Below are 26,899 nucleotides of genomic sequence, written 5' to 3' on the forward strand. Positions count from 1 at the left end.
AGCACATCCAAATTGTGCAGAGATGTTGAGTTTAAAAAATTTGTCTGGACATCCCATAAGAACAGTCTTGTGGGATTTCCAGTGTTTCCTGCTTGTATCCTCTTCTGGGATCGGGAAGCACAGAAGTGTGTGAAAATAGAAAATAATGGGGGAGGGGGGGAGAATGTTAATCAAAGGTATCAAATTCACTTGTTTGTGGGGATAGAACCTAGAACATTCAGCAATCAAAACTAGAGCTGGTTGAAACTCAGAGTTTCCATTTGATGGGGAATTCTGACATTTTCAATTGTGTTTTTGTTTTGAATTGAAACAAAAACAAAAAAAAATAATTTCTCACAAAATTAAATGGGGGGGGGAGATAATTTCAGGTTGAAATCAAAACACTGCATTCCAATTTTGACGTTTTAAAATTCTATATTTTATTGTACTTTATAATAATTATAAAATAAAACAAAATACATTTCGAAATAAGAACTTGTTTTGATATGAAAAATCCAAATGTTCCTTTCCGATAAATAGGTTTTTTAATCCAAATGCTTTTTTCCCTTTTTTTTTCCAGAACAAAATTTTGTCAAAATCAACACAGTCCCACAGAAAGTTTTGATTTAGATGAAACAGCATTTTTCCTCACAGAAGAAATGTTCCTCTGAAATTTTTTGACCAGATCTACCAAAACCACACCTCCCTAGCCCATAATTTAACTAGTAACTTCCAAAGCTCTATATAAGTTGCAGGCTCCTATCCTCTAATGAGCGAAACTCACTCATTTTCAGAGGGCCAGTACAACCATAATACGCATTGAAGCCCAAAAATAGTGGTTCAGTGGGACTTAAGAGGTACATACTCCTAGACTCAGGAATTAATTTTACCGCATGTCGTCCATCTAACACAGGGAGACATGATCACAGCTAATGGGTGACACAAGATTTTAGGACCTTCCCAAAGGTTCCTTGCTAGAAATGAGCAAAGGTTTAGTGTGAAATAGTAGGAAGAGTTTTTTTCACCCCTCTATTTTCACCTCTATTCCAAGTATCTTCATAAAGCCAAATTTAAAAAAATAATAGAAGGGGAATGTTTACAAAAACAAGATGGACATAACTTTTAGAATCCTAACGAGAGCGTAATATTAGTCACATAGTGTCCAAATGTCTCCAATCTTACTTACCAGAATTGGGGAAAAGGATAAATATGAGGGTTAACTTGGCTCTGGCTGAATAGGGAAATGAGAAGAGCAAATGTACATTAGTCAAAGAAAGAAAAAATAATATCCCAGAAATGAATAAGAAATAAGTATCCTCAGAATAATACTATATAAATACATTTGCTGTAGGTCACATAAAAGATTCATGGCACACACATGTACAGGTCAAATTACCTTTAAATATTAAATTTCTTTCCAGCGGTGGAGAATTTCAGATTTATGCTGTTTTCATAAGGAAAAAGGATGCACCCCATGCATTATTATTTGCCGACAAACCAGACCCTCTGATTTAGCCTCTAGATTTAGGTTAGAGACAGCCTTTTTCATGAGAAAAAATGGGGGATCATCATGAATTTCATCTCTTGTCCACAGAAACCTCTACTTTCTTTTGGCCAATATTTTCTTATCATTGAACAATACAAATTAGCAATGGAAAAGACCTGGTGGGTCATTTACAGTAGTTCATTTCCCCACCAGTGTAAGATGTTTCCCTGGGGTATGTTTTGTCAAGTCTGGTTATAAAAGACTCAAGCAATAAGTCTTCCATCACTTCCCTTGGGAGAGTATTCCACTTTCTAATAGACCTCACTACCTGGACATTTTCAAAGTCGCAGAATTCCTGTCCTATTTCTGGCAAGAAGGGAGACCACATACGCCTTATACATGGCAAAGTAAGATTCAAATTCAAAAGCTATAAATAGAAGGGCATAGGAGAATGACTGGATCAAGAGATTCGTAATGTACTTGTATCAGTAGGCCAAATTTGACCGACATCTGTTCAGAACAAAACATGCGAATATCTGATTTGGCTATGTGAAATGATTTGTGAGTCTCAGGCTACTTTCAAATAGACAGCTGTCTACATTACAAGCACAGCCATCACATGAATAGGCTTGGCAATTGAACTCAGCATTAGATTTTGTCTAGAGCTGAGCAAATTCAAAGTGAACAATATATTAAAGGAATTTAACCTTTTTTCTAGTTGTAGAAAATCTATGATTAGATCCCAATTTCCTTGAAATTAGTCATTAATAAAAATTATTGTTATTATTATTATTATTTGTCTTGTGGTAGCACCTAAGGGCTCCAGTCCTGGATCAAGGGCCCATTGTCCTAGGCGCCATACAAACACAGAACAAAAAATATGGTTCCTGCCCCAAAGAGTTGAGTAATTTTACTAAAATTATAAATACATCTTTCACAAGACTTGGTATTTGGAATTTTGAGTTGTGTTGGTTATCTGCGATTCATCACATAAATCAGAATAAAATGTTTGTGATCCCTGATTGGATGAGCCTCACCCAATTCCCATTGAAACCAATGGAAAGCCTCCCTTTGACTTTAACGGGCTTCAGATTAAGACCACAATCGGAAAGAGTGCTGGAAGAAGCCACTGCTGATTTGAATCACTTTTTAAAAGTAGCAGCAGATAAGCCGGAATATGGAACATTTAGAAATTTTGAACCCCTTTTTTCTTCTCTCTGGGCCAAGTAAGGCTTGACTATGGCATCAAGACTTGTACGTGGCATTATTCTTAGGGGGAAGAAATCTGTCGCTGTAAGTATTGGCTAGTTGAACAATTTAAATTACATCTTTTTACAGTCCCACAAAATAATTCCATGTGACTGTACACGTCTGAGTTTTGAATGATGCAGTCAGATTATTGTCAAGCCAATTTAATTTGTCACCGTGCTAGAGCTCTGATGGGGGATTGGGGAAACTCTACTGCATCAACCAGTGCCCCATCCCATATGAATTTACCAAATGCTTTGTATTTCCTGATCAGTAATTGTCTGAAATCACCAGTCACTCACATAAAGCAATTTTGTGGGCATGCATGGTCCAAGCTGTGAAGGCTGTGATCAGATCCTGGTCTAACTCACTGAATAGCCCTCTGTAAAATTGATCTAATGGAGGATTTTGAAAATGTGGTACCTGTATTGTGTCTACTGTGTTCATGATTTGTAAATGATTATTCTTGGCTGCCAAGTGAAGTGATTGTATCCCTAATTCAGCGTTGGGGCTTTTTGTATGGATATTTCTCACTGTTACTTAAACCTAAAGGTACAGTAAACAATATAAACCACACCACTTCCGAAATGAGTCATCATGGATGTGAGTCTAAAATTCTGAGTCCTCAAGACTTCACTTCCATGAGTAACACTCAGTCACTCGAAGTTCCAAGAAAAGTGATATTTTGGGGAGGGGTGTTAATTTCAACAAATGCTCATGGGGAAATGTTTGTGTTATGTGCCCAGCTCCAGTTTCAACAGTCACTATACTTCTGATCTATGATGGAAAGTCATTCTTTCCACTTATAGCTTTTTCCTGTTGCCAGGCCGAGCATACCATCTGGCACTAGTGAGCTAACCTCATTTTCCCAAGTACTCACCTTGCCCTATGTCCACATTTCACATCTGACAGGGGACACAAACACGCAAGATTTTATGTTTAGACTTATGTTTAGACTTTAACAGGAGGGCGCCTGCCTTTGTTTCTGGAACCCATTCAACTGAGTGCTCTTATTTCCCTTCCCCGTGCTTCGTGCTTTATCTCTCTCTGTAATGTTGTGTGATTATGGATACAAAAGTCACCACCCGTACAGGATAGAATTCTCCACAATGGATGTTTTGTTCATATACATTTCACTGTCTGTCTCTTGTCAGAGGGTGGCTATCATCTTCACACTAACAATATCCCTTGGTAAATGATAAAGTCAAGCCTGGAGTAAAGCTAGACGTTTTATCACCATGTTCAAACTATCCCCTTACAGCTCTGTACTTGCTAACTGCACATCCTTTTCCTACACAAAGACTCAGAGCACATTAAAAGGCACTTATTGACGCCAGTGTTTGTTTGCAGGAAAAGTGCAGCTCCTACCTGCTGTGACAGTCACCCTGAGTAGCTCCTCTCTCATCACCAAGAGAAAACCAGTCTTTTGCAGTTATACTTCCTGACATCCTCTTTGCTCAAATTTGAGGTTATTTTGTTCCTTGCCAGCTCATTCTTCTTCATTCCTCTGCTGATGCTAATGGATGGGTTGCCCCTGCATTTGCTGATGAAGTCTGTCTGTTGCCTTACTGCAGTAGACAAAGTCAAAGATATGAAGCTCTTAGGTCTGCGTTGGCGGGCATCCTCAAACCACAGGAAACTGACAGTGTGGGACCCTAACATGTGATCCGTATATAAATGCTCAGAGGAAGGGGGAAAACAAGCCTCCAAATCCCTTCCTGATCTCAAATTTAGTGATCAGCCTAACCCTGTAAAAGAATCGCCATAATGTAGCATCTCTGCCCACATTCCTGGGCAAGGATTGGTAGGCAATATTTTGATAACATTTTAAAATGAAACAGTAATGCCATGAGGTAAAGGTGGTATTTACATTTCTCTCTCTCTCTCTGTTTCACAAATGCCATCATGGCTGGGTGACATTTTTGATAGCCAGCCCTCTTTAGCCTAGTAAAGCTTTCGTCTCATCATTGAATATACCTGTCACTGCTTCAAGTCCTGTTAGGAATCTTACTGCATTCGATACAGCCATGTCTTGTTTGTCTGATGTATCCTCTCTTACCACCACCGCTCCTCCATCCCCCACATCCCTTAGTTTGTTTTTTTCTACTTAGATTTTGAAGGTCTTCGAGGCTGGGACCATAACTTCCTCTGTGATGGTACAGTACCTAACACAATGAGGCCCTGACTGGAGCCCTAGGAAGTACAAATAAATAAATAAACTTTCTATTGTGGAGTGTCTACTGATAGTCAAATAAAGAGTAGTTTTCCAATCAATTTAATCCTCGGTGTAAGTATATTGATACACCAGGATTAAAGTTGGCACCTCATCTGCACTCAGAAATAACAAAAAGCTGTAAAGAGAGGTGTGCAAAACTCAGCTGGTTTATCTTCACAGGGGTTTGTACAAACACTGTCTTTGCTACAAAGCTTCAGATTAACCTCATATGTCCTAAATTAAGTTCCATTCTAAGGCCCTGTTTCAGCAAAGGACTTAAGCACATGCTCAACTTGCAGCATGGCATATGTGTATTCAGTTAAGTTCTTTGCTGAGTCAGGGCCTAAATGAGCATAAAAATCTCAGATCAAAGCTCATTTAAAAAAAAATAAAAGAGGAAAACAACTCAAGGTTGACTTTAAAAGATCTGACAACCATTTTAGACTATCAACCTTGTGCCCCGTTCTTTTTTTGTTGGAGAGGTTTTTGCTGTAGTGTGGGCTCCTCCTCTTATGCCAGAGTTGAATATTATACTGTGGAAAAGGATAGCACTTTAATGATTGCTTATCACTGTCTGCTTTCTCTCTCTTTGGCTGGGGATTTTCATTTCCTATGTCATTTATAACTAGCTGAGGTCTGTATTTTTTTTTATTATTATTTTGTGTGTGTGCTGTGAAAAGGTAGTATGCTACAGATTTCATCACCATGTTACATACCGAGCTCATATTAAGTAATTGTTTAGCCTTAAAGAGTGGCTGGCACCTCATGGAAAACTTCCAAAAAGAAGCACATTCTGCTAGGTACTGGGGGACAGGCTATGGGCTATAAGCTTTTCCATACTTAGTAATACATTTTACCATTATTGATATGGACTAGATTCAAACAGGTGACTATCTGATGGCTACATTAATTTCTAGGGGACACGGATATACCCCATGAAAAACCACTATTAAAACTGGCAGTAAACAGCAAAAAAGACCAAGGCCTGGATAGTAATGATGAAAACCAAGCCCACCTCTAACTCTTAAAGATACCCTTGACCTAGAAAGACTAAGTCACATTGGCAGAGCAATATAAAGAAGCTTGTGCTCCTGTTTGTTGTGATGGTGAGTATTTGTCCTCTTCATGATCTAGGAATGTCCATCTGGAATCTCCACTCCATTCTGGGCCTAATCCATCTCTCAATGAAGTCACATTAACCTTCGGTTGTGATATAATTCATGGTGGGCAGAATCATACTTTTTTCCCAAAATTGCCCAGGGAAAATATTTACAATCCCCTCTCACTGAAAAAAGTCACCCTAACTAAAATGAAAGCTTCCCCTCTCCCCCGTCCCCTCACAACCCTATGAACTTTTGCCCCCAAACTTGCAGTTAAAAACCTACAACTTTTCCTAAAAGCTTCTCCGTCTAAAAAAACAAAACAAACAAACAAACAAAAACCTCTCATAATGAACTGCCAAGCATATAACAGACTCCCTGTACCACACCCTTTCTTCCAGGCGATCCAGGGATACTAGAGAGAGTTGCTCTGTAAAGTACATATTGAAGTGTTATCATCAGAGCAACAAGACAAAAAGGCCTTTGCCATATTAGTTGCTCTTCTGCCTGTGTCTAGCCTAAACAGTGATTTTAAGACTGCTAGACAGCTAAATATATCTGGCTTCAGTCATCTAGGCTTGTAGGTCATTGGATTGCTCCTTTCTACTATCTTTTGCAATGAGGATTTTTCCCAACAAGAGAAAAAGCTTTTAAGCAACTACAGATTTGTGCCAAGCACTAATTGAATGAAAGGGAAAGATGTGAGCCAGATACAGTGGGCCAAATTGTCCTCATAGTTAATGGAGTTACTTCAGATTTACACCAGTGTGTTTTAGATCTGGCCCAGATGCTCTGTTACCAGAAATAGCAAAACATTGAAAAAATGATACATAATTGTCCAAAGTTAGAGAAGAGTTGAACAATCGAAGAACCTTTGATTAAAGATACCTATTTCCTCTTACAAGCAACACTTTATACTCCCCAACTCTGCAAACCATTGAAGGAATTGGCTAATGGTAACATATCTATTTTGTTAGACACAGTTCAGTAGAGCTTGTTTTATCTGATGTCTTAATGTGTGGGAGAGTGACAGGTAGTATTTTGTATCAGCATAACAGCTTATAAAACAATGCTTATCAAGTATCTTCATCATTGTCAGCATGCACACAAATGATTTTATAATTTAGGACATGTCTCGTTGGAAGGCAGCGTTCAGAAGTTGGAGCTGTGGCTCTGCAATACAAGTGAAGAAGTGGAGTTCCTGCACTGGAGACATTTCCCCATTACTGTCATCTGACTTCAGGCTTTTAAGGAAATAACCTTCTTCCCAACAATAAATGTCACTGGCCCACAGTGGGGGCAAAGTTTATAAGGGAGCCCCTTGGAATATCAAAATAGAGACCCAGCTTCCTCCATAAGAATGTGGAAACTAAACAGAGCTTGGCAGGAACCAGATTTTCTGTTTTGCAGGAAATTCCCAGATTTCAAAAAGTTTTTCTGTTCAGAAGTAAATTTTCTTTCAGGTCGATCGAAAATATTTTTTCAATAAAAAAAGGAAACATTTTGTTCTCATTTCAGTCATTTTAAAACTTCTTTTAAAATGCTTTCTTATAAAAACAATTACTTTTTTGAAATTTTAAAATATCAAAATGTTTCTTTTTTTCCTAAATAAAATGTTGTCGACTGACATATTTTTGGAAACATATTTATTGAGTTGAAAATGGCATTTTTCATTGAAAAAAAAAAGGATTCAAATTTTCTGACCAGCTCTAAAACTAAGCCATTCTTCCATTAAGAAGCCCCTGGAAATGGGGGCTCTGCATTAAATCCAGGACCCCGCAAAGTCAACGGGAGTTTTGCCATTGACTTCAATAGAGGATTTCACCCTTGGAGTGCAATGGCATTGTAGAATGTAGAACCACTGGTTGACTCAGTTACTGCAACATTCTGTTCTCTGGCCTTGATAAATGCCATCATGCCCCTCTCATACCCAGTCAAACCCTTGAAATCCCAGGGCACATTGGCTGAGGAGTGCATCGACAGGAAATGTGAAGAGACCAGATTTTAACACTCTTCCTGGCCTTGAAAGCAATCTAGAGAGGCAGCGGGGAGGTGAGAGGGAGGGGAAAGGGGAATCAACCCTTTTACGTGTATTAGAATACAACAGATTATTCTGGTCTGACAGACCTGGCCTACCTACTATCCTTGATAAGCACTTAAATCTTAACAAAAAGAGAATCAATTTGCATTTTCCTTTCTGCTACCGAACATAATGCTTCATTTTGCAGTTGCCATTAAGGGTTATTGTTATCTATACCCAACACATTAGACAGTTTGTGTCCATTGTTGACTTGCTGTCCCATCAGAATGTCTCAGACTGATGGCATTTTTACACTGATGTAGCCTTTGTCCTGCCTTGATGCTATTATCTCAGATGTGTTTATTCCAACAGGTCTCTTCAAGACCTGAAAACTGTCCTCTGTGAAAACATGTCACTCATCACCTCTTCTTACGGTGTGATTTAACAATGCTGAAGGTCTCAACTCACACACACACACACACACACACAGAAAGCTTACTTGGGTGGGCAGGCAGGTAAAGCTTCTTTTAACCTGAATGGAGTGAAACTTATATGCACTAGAGCAGCCCTGAACAAACACTGAGCCCATGTAGGCCTCTAACAATACCGCAATCAACATGCGAATTAGCATTTTCTTCCCTGATCTATGGCCTCACTCTCTTTTTTTATTCCAGGGCAAAGGAAACAAACCACAAGCATTCATTAAGCAAACAGCTGTGGACTGGAGGAGATCAGAAGTGCAATCTGGAAACCATGTGTGCTTCTTGTGTTACAGTAATTGGGAAATGATGATCAATGGCAGGTACGGTAACACAATTGTTATAGGCATGCTAAAAAAAAAAGATCTAAATCCTAACACCGAATAATAGAGCCACTCTGCAAAATCTACTTGACCACTGAAGAACCGGTTTGCAGCCTAAAGCGTATAAACAGCGGGTGTGCAAAGCCACTCAAATGTTGACAAATGGTCTTCTCAGAGTTTAAAATGAAAGCAGAACCACAATCTATTTATATATTTTTAAATAAATAAATAAGAGGAAAAAAGGAAAAGAAAAAGAAATTGAGCTTCCACAGGAAAATAACATATCTGTTTGGCCACCACATTTTATTATATATGTGATTAGTTGTGTTGTATTTATTAGGCACTATATTACAGTTCCATGTACCATATCAGTAATGAACGTATTCAAACATATCATACTCTTCCTTAATTATCTGTGTCAAGCAGTTTTATAATTTCTGCCTAGGAAACCATGCTGTCTCACAGTGCCATGGGACTTTCTAAAAACAAAAATCTCTTTCAATCAGAGTCCCTGTGTGAAATTCAGCTTCACCATGCAAAGAACCCAAATGTCTTGTGGTGCAAAAGTGCAGTTTCACTGATTTCAGTGATGTTGCATCCATTTGAACCAGCAAAGAATTTTGCCCACCAGTTCTACAATAATGTACCCACTCAAAAAAATATGTTTTCTGTCAATTAGCATCATTCTCTTTACTTCTGAACTATATAAACCCATAAGCTGAAATTTACCCTACTGCAAATTCAACATGATAAGGCCCATGCACAACTTAAGACTTCATAATAAAGCTTAATAAGTGGTGCACAGACTTTTGTTGGTCCTCTGCATAGAGGTGAATTTTAGTGCTCAAGGGAGTGTTTGGTTTGACATCCTTGGAGAATGAAGTTGTTTAGCCACAGAAAGATATGACTTAGCAGCAGTGTAAAAGTCTCCATGATTCCCTGTCAGTATATTTCTGCCCTGACTTGTAGGGATGTCCTATAAGGGTGGGTCTTCATTGTCCATTCAGTCATTGGCCTCTCTGTTGAGACTGCCAACAAGGCCAGCCGGTTATTAGGCTACATCTTCACTAGGAATTGGACTAAGACTGCCAGTTTATTTTCCATAGGCCACCAGACAGTTCCCAGTTGGCTTTGGCAGTGAGTTTCAATTATTATCGACCTAAGCTGGATTCATACCAGTGACATAGTGTTCAAAGGCTCTGTCCTATTGGCAATGTCCTTTGTCAAGCAGTCTTCAAGTTCCTCAGCTGTTTAGTTTTGTTGCAAATGTATCATTTTTCTACTTTTATTTTAAATTTTAGATTAAGGTTCTTTACATTATTAAAATTTAGGTTCAGAGATTTTAGAGCTCATGAAAGCACCATCTGGATGTATGGAAGGTACTGTGCAAATTTCCCCAGGTCATTCTGGCAATACACTCCTGCCCTGCAACTCTCCTTTGTCTTATAAGAAGGGTTGATTCTTTCCTGAGAAGAGGCTGCTCTTTGTGCCAAATTGTATAATGTGAACAAATGGCCATCGGGGATTAGCCGAGAACACCAAACTTATTACACTTACGCCCTCGGACAGATGATTGCATTTTTCTTTAGAAAATTCATTGTTGCCATCTCAAACATAGCCTGTTATTTATGGTCATAAATTCTTATCATTATACACAAGATCATTTTAAAATTATAATGAAACAGTAAAACATATGCTCTGGAGTTATGGTACTAACACGGTTGCAGTGAATCCTTTTATAGGGAAGCCCTAAAAATAATAAGCATTGTGTAAAGTCCAGAGACCTTACCAATGTATTTCAGCGGAGCAAAATGCTTGCTGTAGACAGAGAATGAACACCCTGTTATAGTGAACAATCATTTGGCAGCATAGGTTATTTTAATGGACACATCACTTTAAACGAAGCCTTCACCATCTGTTCTGCCCTCTAATTACAGATGCAAAAAGAACATAATTCACAATTGCATCATAAAAAAGTAAGATATAAGTGATTTAAATGCATGTGTATGTTCTTTATTCAATGCAGCATGCAGCTGTTATGTTGTTTTCATGTTTCAGACACAAATCAGGATGAAAATGGCTCTCCTTTGATGGAGTGAATTCCCTCACTCAGGACATTTTGTGTGTGGCAAGCCAGAAATTCACTAAGAGTGAAATTCATCCCTTCCCACACAAAAGCCAAGCAGCTGGACTTTATATGGGGAACTAAGCTGGGGTGGGGAGATGGAATTCACATCCACAACTAGTGTTGCATAGGGTTGTAACAGACCCTCCCCAGTCAGTTTCCTAGCCTATGGGCTAGCATAACAGCCACCGGTGCTCAATTGGGAGAATACTGAAGCCATTGGAGGGTTATTCCATTTAGTCAATGGATCAGGCCCACATGTACGTTTTTTGGCCACAGGAGCCTCAAAGTCAAATATCTCATAGTCCTTCCTAGCCCTGCTTCCCCATGCTGGCCAATTCTGAGTCACTGTGGAATCCATCCTTACTTTTGACAGGGGCTTCAGCCCTCCTAAGCAGCCCACCATGAGACTTAAGCCACATGCAAAGCACTTTCCCCAGCCCGTTGCACCAGAGTGAATTTACCCTAAGAGAATAATTCACTGTGGATGCACAGTATATTGCTCAGAAAGAGAAATTGGAGAGTTCCTTGTGCCTGCGAGCTCATCTATCAGTAGCTGCAAATGGCAGGAATATTCAAGCAAATAATCCATTCTAAAGCTTAAACGATGCCATAAAAATGAAAGAAAAGTCAATTATTCTTAAGTGAGCCAAGGTAGTTAAAGTGCAACCTTTTATCGGACTAACAAATCGGTTAGAAATAGCTCAAACAAACTTTCAGGTTGATAATGTGTTTTCTTCAGATTTTGGCAGCTTTTAAAATGAGCTATGATCCAATTCAGCTTGTTGTTAAAGACCAATACAGCTTCAAGCATTTTATTCATTTTTTTCATGTAATAAAGATTGCTTCATTTAAAGATGGCTTTTATTTACATTTATTTGGGGTGGGGGAAATCAAGGTTAGAATGAAAAACGTTTCTTTTTTTCACAAACCCAGAACATTGGGATTTCTTTTCCTTCTAGTTTCAACAGGAATGGCAATTTTAAAACACAAGTTTATCCTATATTTATTTATTTTCTTCAATAAAATGTTTTTGTTCTTATTTGTAGGTAGTTCTTCTATGGTATTGGCTACCTGGGCATAGGAGCTCAGTTAAGACCCCGAGTTAGCAAAGTACTTAAAGAAATGCCTAACTAAGCATGAGTAAAAAGAAAAGGAGGACTCGTGGCACCTTAGAGACTAACAAATTCATTTGAGCATAAGCTTTCGTGAGCTACAGCTCACTTCATCGGATGAAACCTGTAAACATGAGTAGTTTCACTGAATTCACCTAATACCCTTCAACTCATCATCACCTATAAATGTTTCGACCCAGCTTAACTAATGAATTTAGCAATTTTTCTCTGTCCCTTTTCCTGTAGGGGTTGAGCTACTTCAGGAGAAGCAAATTAAAATAACAACGTTTTACTTTTACAGAGATTGTTTTATTTTATAAAATTTGAGCATGATTTATATTCAAGAAACCGCTTGAATCCTGCTCTATGAAGTCTTATATCTAAAATGATCACACACCATTGTAGGCGCTGGATCTATCTCCCATTAACTCCTGGGGAAGTTGGATTAGCTACTATATTTGTACAGAAGATACATGTCCATAATAACAGGTTTCAGAGTAGCAGCCATGTTAGTCTGTATTCGCAAAAAGAAAAGGAGTACTTGTGACACCTTAGAGACTAACAAATTTATTTGAGCATAAGCTTTCGTGATAAGCTTCATTGGATGCATTCAGTGGAGAACCATAATAGTTTGTACTTCTTCTTGGGCCTTTACAATAAATATGTAGTATTGTCAAGAGGATGAGGTGCAGGGCTGAAAGTCAGGAGGTCTTATGTGTAATGCTGTCCCTGCCAGAGACCCAGTCTGTGAATTTGGGTTTACTTTCTTTGTGGCCGATTTTACCCTATTTAAATTAGGAATAATAATAATAATATTTCCACCTTCCTTTGTAAAGTATTTTGAGTACTATGGATAAAAAGCACTATAGAAAATCTATTTATTATTATGTAGAAGAACTGTTTGAAAACCATTTTTTTTCTGACATTTTTCATTTAATTTCATTACTGGTTTTCAACCTGTTTATCGGGTGGTCAAAATGTTGCAGAAATTCAACATTTGCATCAAAAAGTTAACATCTTTTGCAAAACCTTTTCTGCCTTATTTTGACAAGCTCTGTGCAGCAGGATTCCATTCTTTGTGTGAAACGTATATGGTCCAGCACTGCAGTAGTCAATGGCAAATCCTGCCCCTTACATCTGTGGTGGAACTAATGTCATTCCCAGGCTATGTAAGCAGGAAACAAGATATGATGAGCAAGCTCTAAGTACCTGTATGCTGCAGATCCCAGCTCCCAGTAAGCATCCCTCCACATACAGCAGGTATTTGGGCACAATTGAAGAGGAACAGGACAATTAGAGCCACTCCCATATGGATTCTTTGGCCATTTTCTCCATATGTTGCCTTATTACAACCAGTGCAGTCCATTCCTCTCAGTAGCAGAGAGTATACTATAGAGTGAAAGAAAATTGGGCAGGTATGTTGGACCACAAACATTTAAGACTTAAAATGTAAGTCAGAGAACTTCATCATTGGTATGGAATTTTCCAGCGCAACACTGGAAAGGGAGGGAGCTCAAAATGTGAATGCAATGCCAAGACAGTTGTGTAATGGTAAGAATGCAAGCTGCTTCTTCTGAATAAGACATATCCTGGAACTAACGTAATCGCGGAACTGCCCAAAAATAAAGAATTACAGTAATTCAGCAGGTTTCAGAGTAGCAGTCTTTTCTTTTTAGTAATTCAACATTAAACCTACAAAGGCATTTGCCAGGGATGCTACATCCCAGCATCAGCAGAGTGCAAGATGCTGCATTACTTCTAAGTCAGCTATTACTGTGAGTTCCGAAGAAGAAGAAGAATTGACCAGCTTTGGAATTTCCTAACAGCAGAATACGCAGCCAACATAAACATTTTAAGCCGTAGTTGGTTTCCAGCATACTTTTCCAAAGTACGCTACTTTGTTTAGGAAACAAAATTGCAGTGGGGCTGCCGAATTAAAGTATCTCATGCTTTTCCCAGTCAAACCTAATGAAAACCTTGACAGCAGAAAACTTTTGTCCTTTGAGCAGTTAATATATAAAAGACTGGAGATGGGAACGGAATCAAAAGACTTGTCCTAGGGTCCAAATGAGCTTTGCTTGACCCAGGCACATAATCCAAAAGGGCATGGGAGAAAGGTGGCTTAAAGCCAACTTTACGCTCTCTCCCTCCTGATACTCCAGGCAAACAAAGTATGGTTCACCCCTGCAGTAACTTAGGGCAGCTTCTGGGATGCTCTAAATTAGACTAACTGGAACAGCCTCCTAGGTTCTGCTTTGCTGGCTCAGGCTCACCAGAATACAACCTGTTCAGCCATGTTCTTGCCAACACTCCTTCATTGTGAGGCTGGAAGCAAGCATCATAGAGCTAGTTTTACACCACTCAGGACTACCCTTATGTCAGGGGAATCCCCAGCTGTCCTGGTAGGGCATCTTTCTGGCTTCTTGGCTTTGCCTGAGTGAAGGACCAAGGATCTGGCCCAATCTATTTGGGACCAAATTGTCACTTAGCCCTGAGAATGTGCACAAGGATGGAGGAAAGACACACAGAGTGCTCTCTCTCTGTATCTCTGGAGACACATTGCCCGAAAGGGGCAGCGATGGACAGGATGGAGGTGGGAACAGAACACCTTTCAGTTCTACCTGCCTGAGGTACAGACTAGACAATCCAGTCATTTTACACTCTCTGTGCACCACTCTAATTGCCTAAGGCAAGCCCGTGCCTAAATGGCGCAATACCTCAAGGTATTGAAAGAAGTCTTCTCTCTGGACTTCAGTGAAATAAAGCATATGAAAGCAACAACCTTAAGACCTTCAGAGAAATTCCTATACTTTTGACTGGACTTTCTCTGCTCAGTTCTGACTGGCTGTTTGCACCAACCCTCTCCCTTCCCCTCCTGCTCCCTCACAGTCTCTTCATAGAATCATAGAATCATAGAATATCAGGGTTGGAAGGGACCTCAGGAGGTCATCTAGTCCAACCCCCTGCTCAAAAGCAGGACCCATACCCAATTAAATCATCCCAGCCAGGGCTTTGTCAAGCCTGACCTTAAAAATGTCTAAGGAAGGAGATTCCACCACCTCCCTAGGCAACGCATTCCAGTGTTTCACCATCTTCCTAGTGAAAAAGTTTTTCCTAATATCCAACCTGAACCTCCCCCACTGCAACTTGAGACCATTACTCCTTGTCCTGTCCTCTTCCACCACTGAGAATAGTCTAGAACCATCCTCTCTGGAACTACCTCTCAGGTTGAAAGCAGCTATCAAATCCCCCCTCATTCTTCTTTTCTGCAGACTAAACAATCCCAGTTCCCTCAGCCTCTCCTCATAACTCATGTGTTCCAGACCCCTAATCATTTTGGTTGCCCTTCGCTGGACTCTCTCCAATTTATCCACATCCTTCTTGTAGTGTGGGGCCCAAAACTGGACACAGTACTCCAGATGAGGCCTCACCAATGTCGAATAGAGGGGGACGATCACGTCCCTCGATCTGCTCGCTATGCCCCTACAAATACATCCCAAAATGCCATTGGCCTTCTTGGCAACAAGGGCACACTGCTGGCTCATATCCAGCTTCTCGTCCACTGTCACCCCTAGGTCCTTTTCCGCAGAACTGCTGCCTAGCCATTCGGTCCCTAGTCTGTAGCTGTGCATTGGGTTCTTCCGTCCTAAGTGCAGGACCCTGCACTTATCCTTATTGAACCTCATCAGATTTCTTTTGGCCCAATCCTCCAATTTGTCTAGGTCCCTCTGTATCCTATCCCTGCCCTCCAGCGTATCTACCACTCCTCCCAGTGTAGTATCATCCGCAAATTTGCTGAGAGTGCAATCCACACCATCCTCCAGATCATTTATGAAGATATTGAACAAAACCGGCCCCAGGACCGACCCCTGGGGCACTCCACTTGATACCGGCTGCCAACTAGACATGGAGCCATTGATCACTACCCGTTGAGCCCGACAATCTAGCCAACTTTCTACCCACCTTATGGTGCATTCAACCAACCCATACTTCCTTAACTTGCTGACAAGAATACTGTGGGAGACCGTGTCAAAAGCTTTGCTAAAGTCAAGATACAATACATCCACTGCTTTCCCTTCATCCACAGAACCAGTAATCTCATCATACATGCTCAGCTTCATTCCACACCTGTCCCTCTTACCCTCTTCTCTGCTCTGTCCCTCTTGCCCTCTTCCCTTGTCTTATCTTCCCATTCAGCTGATCCCCTCCTAAGTAAACCCACTTCCAAACTAATAAATAAAGAATGATAACTGTGGAACTAACACAAAGTTTGCTGACATCACATTGTTCACTCTAGTTGTACATTCTACTCCTTCCTCCTGCCTGTATCTGTTTTGTCTATTTAGACTGCAAGCTCTTTGGGACAGAGACCATCCACTACTCTGTGTCTGTGCAGTGCCGGATACAATGGGGCCCTATTTTTGGTTGGCCCTTAAGCACCACTATCAGAAACACGTGTATATCTGTAAGACCCACCAAGTATAACTTTTACGCAGGCAAGGACTCTCTGTTCAGCAGGATCACTGAATTACCTGCCTGACAGATACAAAAAAAGTAATTGCCAAGTATGAGGACACAGGGACAGAGTTTCAAAGGCATGTAAGTGCTTAAAGATGCAGAGACACACCCACTGGGATTTTCAAAAGTGCCTAAGCAGATTAGGTTTCTAACTCCCACTGCTTTCTAAATACCTTCGAAAAAATGGCCTGTGGTGGCTTCATTCAATGTTGCTTATGCTAGCATAAATCCAGAATAACTCCTCAAAAATCTGGTTTTCAGAGACGCTGAGCAGCCACGGTAGAAAACTGACTTCAACTGGTGCCCAGAACCTCTGAAAAGGATGCCCAAGGTGCCTCAAGTTAGGCACCTAAAAACTAAGGCACAAAAATAAGTACCCAATATAGATTTTTGCTGAGAAGGGCTGAGATGCACAGCCAGTCATTGGCTTAGATAGGTATAGACCCCAGGGGTCAAACCCTGACCCTACTGACTTGGTGTGAGTTTTGCCACTGATTTCAGTGTGGCCAAGACTTCTCCCCAGGTCTCTTTTTCCTCCCAGACAGCTGCCCTATCCATTCAGCCACACTGTTGTCCTACTGATGTTCACAATGTAAGCGTGAGGTAGGTACACATTTTACAGAGAGGAAGACTGAGGTAAAGAGACAACTTGTCCCAAAAGTCTCTTTCCTTGACTATTACAAGTGCCACAAGGCATCATGCTAATTTTCAAATGCAGAACTTCTCATTTTTTCTTCAGCTGCTAATCTCAGAAGGCCAAAAGAATGATGACCAAAAACATCCTGAAAGATTATGCTTTTGTCCTTTCTATTCTTTTATCAAATAGGAACAAAAGGCATTGTTTAAGCATGTAAAACATCCTTTACAGTTTGTCCAAGGTCATAGACTGAGAAAGATGAAGACCCAACAATTAAACTCCACTAGACCCCATAATCTGGAAAATGAAAAATGATAGTTAACTCGAAAATGGAAATATGCACCTCAAGGAAGGATCCAGTAACTCCTGCCTCAGCACCTTTGGTTATTCTATATAGACAAGCAAATAGGAATATTCAATGTCCAACACATTTATGTTTCCAACTGGTACAGCAATCTTAACTAGCCACTTATATTCTGCATGATATGGTCTCCACAAGTCCACTAGAAAAGGAAAAGGAGCATTGAACGGAGACAAATGTTGATAGCTCAGGATGTTTCCATTTTCTTCTAATAAGGCATTGTGTAGGATGACAAAAACAGATCACAGAAGACATTCCGCAGCCAGTTAGAGGAGACAGGGTAATACTCAGGCTGAGAACCTTCCAGACACTTTAACTTGGCTCTAACCCACCACGTTCAATGGGCTCAGAGGTTCTCTAACCCACATTCTTCCTCCCCTAACATGTCTCAGTGGACCTGTGAATATAACCAAATAAAAGCTTAAGTTCTAACTACATTAATAGGTGAAATATCTTAACAATCCAGTTCCTACTCTTTAAAGCCCATGGGATTCATGGTTTTCAAGGAGTTGGTTTTAAATACATAGGGACAAGTTTTACTCCAGGAAGCTGCTCCTTAACAGATTTCTGCTTCCTAGTGTTGATCTTCAGACACTATCCAGTCTGTTTTAGGGTTAGGGTTTGGGGTGGGGAGTAGATTTAGCTCAGAAAATTCTCATTCCCAGCTCTTCAGGCCATGCCCATATTTCCCATGAGAAAGAAAGAACCCACCATAACAAAGCAAGACCTAGGGAGTACAGCCCGCTTCCGTACAGGCAAAGAGGCATGGAAGCTTTGGTTTTCCCTTCCTCCCCTGCTATTCCTGAGCCATCCTGATACACAAGAGAAAGAAAGATGGCTATACCAGCCTGAGGTAATAATGTAAGGCCTGGGAGGAAATGTTGTCTTTTGGAAAAACACAAAATTGTGTGACTGCATTAAAGTCAACACTATTTATCTTCACCTCTTGTCCTACAGGATGACAAAGAGGCACAACTGTTAGGCCCATCCCCTCTGTGCAGCTGCAATGGAAGGAGGGCTGGGATTGGTGCTTTCAAGTGTCAGACCTTTTGTGCCCAACTACTAGTTTATGAGGCTGATGTCAAGCATCTCACTCAATGAAGCCTTTGTCCTAGGTGTATAGGGCAAGACAGTGGAAAAACTACTCTCTCTCATATCCCAGGCTCATCGATCTTCAGCTCACCCGGTTGCTCCATTTTCCCCTCCCCCTTGCGTGGATAGTAAGGATTTCCCCCCTCCTGGGTTAATGTACTGGAAAATTGCTCTGCATGCTTATGCGGCGGTCCCTTCCCGCTCAAAGAGAAAAGGAAAGAGAAAGAAATCTACTTGGGAAGGAGAATATTTTTCCCACTGAACTCACAGGGCAGACCCCAGCTTGTGGGTTCTGACCCTGATTAAGAGAATTTCAATGACCTGCTAGGAGGTTTATTGTGACGGTTGGCAGAATGCACTTCCGAATGAAATTTTTTATTATTTATAATCACAAAGGTGGATTTGAAAGGTCCACATTCTTTTCTCCCACCACTCGCCCCTGCTCTGGCACCCCACCTTTAAACACCCCCCATCTCCCTAGATCCCAATACCTCAGAGCTCTCCCAGCTCATGGAGTCTTCCACTGTGATGTTTAGATTCCAAGCACATATTTTCCTTTTACACCATTAAATGGGGGACTGGACTGTATGATGTGAACTTAACCACTGTTGACTTTGGACCTAAAGACAGGACAATGTTACATGATAGCACAATACAAGATCATTTTTAGCAGTTCCCTGCTAAAAATAATCCAAACACACACACAAAATGTTTCCATTGGTGGGGCTTTTGTTTTGCCAAAACAAAACTTCATATTATCTCTCGGGAGAATGTCTGGGCTGCAGCTTTAACCATATACAGAAGTGAACTGCCTGAAGTGTAACAGAAAGTGTCCATAAACAAGCTAAAATAGACAAGTCTGTTTTCCCAGGTCTTGAAGGCCAACATACGCGAAAAGGCATTAGCTACTCGTGGCCACTGGACTGATCCCAGGAAATGACTGTAATGAACTTGGTATTTGACTGAGACTGGTCATGGATTGGAAATGTTCAGTGTGTAAGGTTAAATGGTGGGCCCAGTTCTGCAATCAGTTAAGGGGATGAGAATTTTTGGCGTCAATTTCAATCAGAACAAAGGCAGCCCTTTTATGTAAAAGATTGACACATGACAACAGGGGCTTTAATCTTAATCTTTTCTCCCAAAATCTCTGGTTTGGAGGAGAATTTCTTATTCACTTAAATTCAGCAACCTTAGCCTTTCAAATCTAGCTACAGAGAGACCAAGCTAAGAATCTTCTAGCTGGTGGGGAAAGGGACCATTAGGTAAAGGATTCTATGAAAGAGTATCCATCTGTCCCAGGAGAGTCCTAGGATTGGGACATTGTCACAGGGAAAGGTAAATATTTAAGGTCCTGGGACTATAATACAGAATTATAATACATCATTATTATTTTGTTGCTTACCAAAATGAGTTCGGAATACAGCTCTGGGGTTAGGGGATGTTAACACTTTGTATCCATTATTTAAGGAATTTCCATATGTATAGTTTTCTTATATATAGGCTGGGAAGGATTAGATTTTTCCCCCTCTGTAAATATTGATTTCTCCGTACACAACAAAACCAATGAAAAAATATTTCCATAGATGATAATAAACGTTTGCAGACAGGTAATGTATGAAAAATATTGTTTGGGAGCTTATACGCTTTGATTTAAGGATATTTACTTTGTACAGCTTGAGATATGATATTGACAATTTTATATTTAACATTAACCTTTTGAATCTCAACATCTACTGTCATTAAATAATTATGGTCCCCCTCCCAGCCTCACAATTTCCACAACTCTGAAAATTTAAATTGATAAAAATAGGGGGAAAATGCTTTACAATAATAATTGATATTAGCAGTTGAAATTATATTAAAAAACAACAACAAATTCTTCCAAGCCTGCTTATATATAATAAATATAGTGTTACATCCAAGCTGCAAAATTAAAAGCCAGATTTCAAACCCTACCCACAAAATTGTGGTTACATTCTGGGTTTTAGTTCAGTCATTAATAGATACAGACACAGGCTGAGAAATTCAGCTCCAGATCCAGGTCCAGATTCCAGCCCTGCTCTGCAGAAAATCTGGGGTGATCAGATCTGAGAGAATTGATTTGGCCCCACCTTTATTAACATATCATTTTTCACCATTCCAACTCCCTTGCACATGGAAGGGGTGGCTTTAACATGCACCTTGTGGCTTCAAATTCAGGCAAAATACTTGCCATGGTTGACCTGAATATTTGCGTAGAATATAAAATAAATGAGGCAATACTGACAAACCAGGCTCAGGAGAGGGAAACTTTAAAGTCAGACCCAAATGTTAATACAAACACCCTAATCTCTCAGTTTGTCCCTTTTTGTTGTCAGAGGTCAGAAACATTTGGTCCCCCTAGACCCTTAACAAGCAGATGTTACTGTAACATGCTCAGGGAATCAAGCATAAATATGACCCCTGACCCTTGTTGTCAGCTGATCCACTGAGACTCTTAGAAATATACTCTTAACTTTTATAAATTCCCACTTTTTCCCACCATCCCACTCCATTCTTTCAGGCCCCTCTCCCTTGTGTTTCCAAGACCTGTCGCTGCAGCAATGGTCCTGACGCAGTTGCTCCCAGTCTGACCCCTCTCTTCACACAGGTCAAAGGCCTTAGACCCAGGGCAGGTCTCTTTTCTTGCTAAAGGCCAGCTGATGAATCATTCCCAACTTGAAGGGAACAGAGGAGAGGGGAGGAGTTTGTCTCTCAAAAGGCCTTCAAACAACTGTGGCCAATATATCAGCATTTACACTATTCTGACACTTTCAAAACTCACTTTCCTTTCTGGGAACAACAAAAAGGTGGTGGGGGGAGGGAGGGGGAGTTTTGGAGGAGCTGAAAGGAACTCAGTGTCCAGGCCATGATATATAAGAGCTAGGTCTTGATACCAATCTTCATGAGATTGTTTTTAAGGACACACTAACGTGGGCACAAAAATCCACCCCCAGAATTCAGACAGATTGATCGGAGTCAGCTTGTCTTGTAAAGAAAGAAAGAAAGTGTGTGTGGGGGGAAGGGTACTAACAAAATGAGCTTGACAAAAATAAATCTTGGATCAGGTCCCCTTGACAGGACAACTTTGTTTGACGGCATAGTTTGCAAGTGTTTCTTAGCATCTCAGAGCTGTTCTTTCCCCAACCCTCTCTTTTATTTCCCCTATCCTTATAGGCTGTTCGATTTTAATCTTGCATTCCTCCTCCCTGTTCTACCTGATGATCCATGGCACATTTTCAGAGCCTGTTTGCAAAGGGGGATGTTAGTCTTTGTTTTGTGTTGTCTGCTGAGAGGGAACATCACATTCTGAATCAATTATGGGAGTAGTTGTGGAAATACTCTCGGACAGCTTCTAGATCTGCCTAGATGCTGCTTAGTCTTTCCACCGTATTTAACTTACCATGTGTCTCAGGCCAGAGAGCCTCTGGAGACAGCAGGAGACAATGTTTGAGATTTTATATATTATTTTAAAATACAAATAAAGAGGCTTTTGGGCTCTTACCAGTCTTTGATTGAAGAGGGGATTTCATTGCCTCTGGTATAGTTCACGTCCCTTCTCTGGACACTGCTAAACTATAACTGCAGGGGATTACTTTTATCCCTGGCTAATAAGGCTACTTCTGAAGAACTCGTCTGTGGAATGCACCAAATGACAAGTATTTTCAAAGGAGTTCCTGGGGTGGATCTCTTTAGACTGACCCAAAGAACTGGCCTTTTGCTCATTCCCACACAATTATTTGATTCCAACACTGTATGTCACTAAAATACAGTCACTCCAACTTGATTATTTTCATTAGAGCTAGCAAAAATAATACCATCAGCTTCTTCCCTTCAGAATAAAAGTCTGATCCAGAGAAACTGGAAGTTTTCCCATTGACTCCCAGGGGATTTGGATCAGGCCCAAAGGCAGTTTCTAATTCTCTCTGTGTTAAATATGTTCAGGAAAATGGCTTGTGGTAACTGTTTTAAAAGATAATATAAAGCAAGGTCATTTTAATGGGTTATAAATTCAATTTAATGTTAAAAATAAATACAATTTAATGTTAAAAATAATCCTGTCATGATTTTCCATGATGAACACTGAACATCTCTGAAGGAGTATCTGTGCGCTGAGAACAACCCCATTTTCATGTGCTCCAGCATCACACCTTGGGTTGGCTGGTGACGGAAATTTTGATGTGGTTCCCTTTAGGATGAATGGGGTCTCTTACAAATCCTTCCAAAATATGTAAGTTTCACATCCTATTATGTTTGTTACCCAGTCTCCCCCATCGGTTATATGGCTCATCTACCAGTTATGTCTGGGCTTTTTAAATTGTAAGTTCTTTGGGGCAGAGGCCATCTTTTACAGTATCTTTGCAGAGTGCCTTACACAATGAAGTCCAGTCTCATTGTGGCTTTTATGTGCTTTGCATTGTAAGTTGTAATTATAATAATATGTCCTTTAGAAAAGCTATTGCTATTATAAAAATATGATATATGAGCGAATTACAAGTTTCATTGCTTTGGTGGAGTGCGAGTGGTTGTTTGGAATGTGGGTATTTTGGGGTTTGACCACAGTGGGAGGTTCACTTATTGTCATCTTCTGGATGTGCATTTTGTGTGATTTGAGGTTTGTGTATCTTATTTCTTTGTTGTTGGTGTGGATGGAAGATGGCTCCCTGGCATATTGGGGTGGAGAGACAAGGAGAGTTGTGGCTTGGGCGAGTTGGGTGTGTAAAGGAGCTGAATTAGTGGGTTTAAAATACCCTTTAGGATGGCTCACTGTAGAGGAGTTACTCAGTAAGTCCTTGTCTTGGCTAGGATTTAAATGTGTATCGTTAGAACACATTAGTTCTAGTACAGAAAAGGAGAACTTGTAAAAGACACTGTTTTGTACACGCTAGAGATGAAATCCTGGCTCCACAGAAATCAATGGGAGTTTTGCCATTGACTTCATTGGGGCCAAGACACCACCCCAGAACTTTAGAACTTGTTGGTTAGAAGGTGTTCATTAGAACATGTTAGCTAGCACGTACTAAAAAAAACATACCTTTAAATCCTATTCAACACAAGGCTTGAGGTTCTGACAGGGCAGAAGTCACCTTGTTTAAAGTCTTCAGAAAATCTCTTGACATCCATGGAGAAACTCCACTCATATCACTCTGGTGGAACTAGTAACAGAGATTCCTTCCATATGAGTTTTTGGTGGCATGAGGCAATTTCTTTCAGCTGTGCCATTTGCCCTTGTTTATCCTACGATGACCCTGTAAGAGCAACACATGTCCTCATGAAAGCTCTGTTACTCTAATTCTTTCTACTCGGGCCTCAAGCAGGGCATTTCTGTGTCTTGCAGCTTGTTCTGAACATGGCAGCATGTTTGCTCACCGGTTTGAACTTTCGAGTAAATTACATCTGCCCTGAGTTCTTTTCATTGGCTGCTTGTATAGTACCTGCTGGTATTTAAAGCCTTTAAAATCTTAGTGCTGGTTATAACTGAGACATCACTGCTATGTCCAGACAGATAGCAATGCTCATACACCATTCACCTATTAAGGCTCTCATCATTTTACTTTAGGTCAGCAAGTGATTTGCTGTTCTAATGTTCTCTGCTTATTCTATGTATGTAAGTAAAATCAACAGTATAGGGAGTTCTGCTGGCAGACTAAAGGGAAAATGAGGCCCTCTAAGTATGGATAATTTGTCTGCATAAAAATCAGGGATAGAATACAAATCTAGAAGTTTAATGTACTAGATATTCTTTTCTGACAGTCTGAATTTGAAACCTTACTTGGCCCCAAAGTGGAAATGAGTTTCCCTGCCTCATTCTCATTCTTTCGTGAACTTTTTCTTACATTACCGACAATCTAGCAAAACTGGCTTGCCTGCCTGGGACTGGCTTAGCACACGATAAGTCCCCCTTGAAATGCAATGGCAAAACTATGTAGGAAATGTCACACACCACCTAGCCATACTGTGGAAAACCACAAATAGTGCATATGCATAAATTCCACTTTGAAGCTGGATGGGAATTTTTTTTTTTTTATCCTGTGAGAATTTGAGTATTTTGAAAATTTTCCCCATACTGCATCAGGATGAAAAGTTGGAATCTCAAAAATCTTCGAACAAAATTCAGATTTTTTTTAAAAAATCAGGTCCTTTGAACCTTTTCACTTCAATCATTTCAAAATGTTTTGTTTCAATTTTTTCCTTGCTTTTACCTTAGACTTCAAAGCAAAAAAGTCATTTTGAACTGAAAAACAGATTTTTTTCCCCTTGGAAAAAGATATTAAAATCAGACTGTCATAGGGAGCCCTGACTAGAACTCCCTCCTGTGGCAGACCACGTCTTCCTCAGTTTCCTTCCTGCAGACTCCCCAGAAATAATCCAAAGCATTTTACCAAGTATCAGTATAGCCCTTGTGCAGCTTATTTAGTTCAAAAGTCCCATAGATGTAAATCGTAACAGAATGAGTCCAAACACCAGAGTCCAGAATTCCCCCAGAATGGCCCTTATAGTAATACAACATACAGCCTCAAAGTCTCTCACCAGGCCCTGGCTCTTCAGTGCAGTCCCAGCATCTCTCACTGTGTTCTGTCTCTCCAGCACAGTCCTTGCCTGTCCTTGTACCAGTACAGCCACCCCAGCCCTTCCAAATGGAGTGTAACCCCGCTCTTTCTAGTGGAAATCCCCACATATATCTCTGCTGGCAGCATCCTAGCCAGGGGAGAATCCTTCACTCTCCCTGGCCCTCTCATGGTTCCTCTGGGTCCAGCACTCCAGCTCTGGAGCAGTCCGCAGATAAGCTCCTCAATTGCTCCCCTCCCTCAGCCCTCTCCAGCCCTCTAGCTTAGAGCCTGCAGACACCTCCTTCTGCTGTTGCTCCTCCTGCCTTCAGTACTCTCCAGCCTTCTGGTCCTAGCTCTCTGGCTTGGGGACCAGCCAGCAAACTCCTCTTGCTGCTCTTCTGCCTTGAGTCTTCTCCCAGAAAACACCTTCTGCTTCCTTCCAGGACTCCTCCAGCCCCCTGGTCTCTAGCAGCTCTCACCTGCCCTTCCAGAATGAACTGGTCTGATCTGACTCACTAGGACTCTCCTCTCACTTCTCTAGGCCTTGGTGTCCTCTTTAAAGCCCTCTTCATTAGCCATATTGGAGTGTGGTGATAAGACACAGAGGTGCACTGCTGACCCTGCTCCCTCTTAAAGAACCAGTGTCACCCTGGGACAGGTACATTTTGACAATTTTGAAACTTTTTTATTTTTTATTTCAAAGCAGCAACTTTGTTGAATCAGATCCTTCCTGGGAAACAGGTTTTGGTTTCACCAAATTGGCATTTGCCAAACAACAACATGTTTTGTCAATTTTTTTCCATACCAGCTCTACTACAATTGCATGTACAAGCAAGCATTTGTCTATTCAGATTCTGTAGTCAGGTGTCTACCTGCCCTTTATGGAATATACACCTTTCTCTTTGCATGCTTTCTCCTGCATCTGTGGTAGGCACATGAAAATCTGGGTCTCTTTGCCAGGTGCAAACCCCTGCAATGAATTCTCTTTTAGGATCAATAAAATTACCCTTTTTTTAAAAAAAAAGGAAAAAAAAGAGAGATTATGATACAGTCCAGAACTATGTCTTTTCCTCCAAATATCAGCACGGTATTGATTTGTATTGTGCCACGTTCCACCAGACGAATTGAAGAGATGTAGACATTTTACATGATAAATAAACATAATGCAACATTATGTATATATAATAAAGAGTAATTTATTAATAAAGCCTGATGGGCTTATCTGATACAAACTTGCTCCAGCAAACGAATCACAAAGCTCAGAATTATCCCCAAATCTATGGACCATGTACACTGTTTCCACCACCCCCTTTAGCTATACTGCTTTAGAGATCTGACCCTTTGTATTTTTTTCCTACATCTTCATTCCACAAATAAATAACTGGAAATCAGAACCCTTTCGTCTCTATTTTCAGACTTTCAGCCTCCCTCCCCATAACAAATTTTCTAGCCTTATTAATATTCCTTTACCAGAGTAGCTACATGCAATACACTCCCAGAGGGTTTTTTTTGCGAAAGAGTGAAGTACGTTTGCCAAAATTGCATCCCTTTGCCCGCTTTTATTAACTGATCAACTTAAACAAGGTTGTAGAAGGATTCTGAGGCACACCTATCATTTTTTCCATCGATTAT

At 40.4% G+C, this 26,899-nt stretch overlaps 1 long non-coding RNA gene across 1 annotated transcript in view; it reads right to left on the reverse strand.

Moving 5' to 3' along the window:
• Window positions 1-22,368, reverse strand: part of LOC125644232 (uncharacterized) — a 65,079-nt gene extending 42,711 nt beyond the window's left edge. The window contains exon 1 of the long non-coding RNA XR_007358930.2: window positions 22,222-22,368. This is a non-coding gene — a long non-coding RNA (uncharacterized LOC125644232). The remainder of the gene's footprint in view (window positions 1-22,221) is intronic.
• Between the last annotated feature and the right edge of the window lie 4,531 nt (window positions 22,369-26,899).

The sequence above is a fragment of the Caretta caretta genome, chromosome 10 (assembly GCF_965140235.1).
Source record: "Caretta caretta isolate rCarCar2 chromosome 10, rCarCar1.hap1, whole genome shotgun sequence".
NCBI classification, from domain to species: Eukaryota; Metazoa; Chordata; order Testudines; family Cheloniidae; genus Caretta; species Caretta caretta.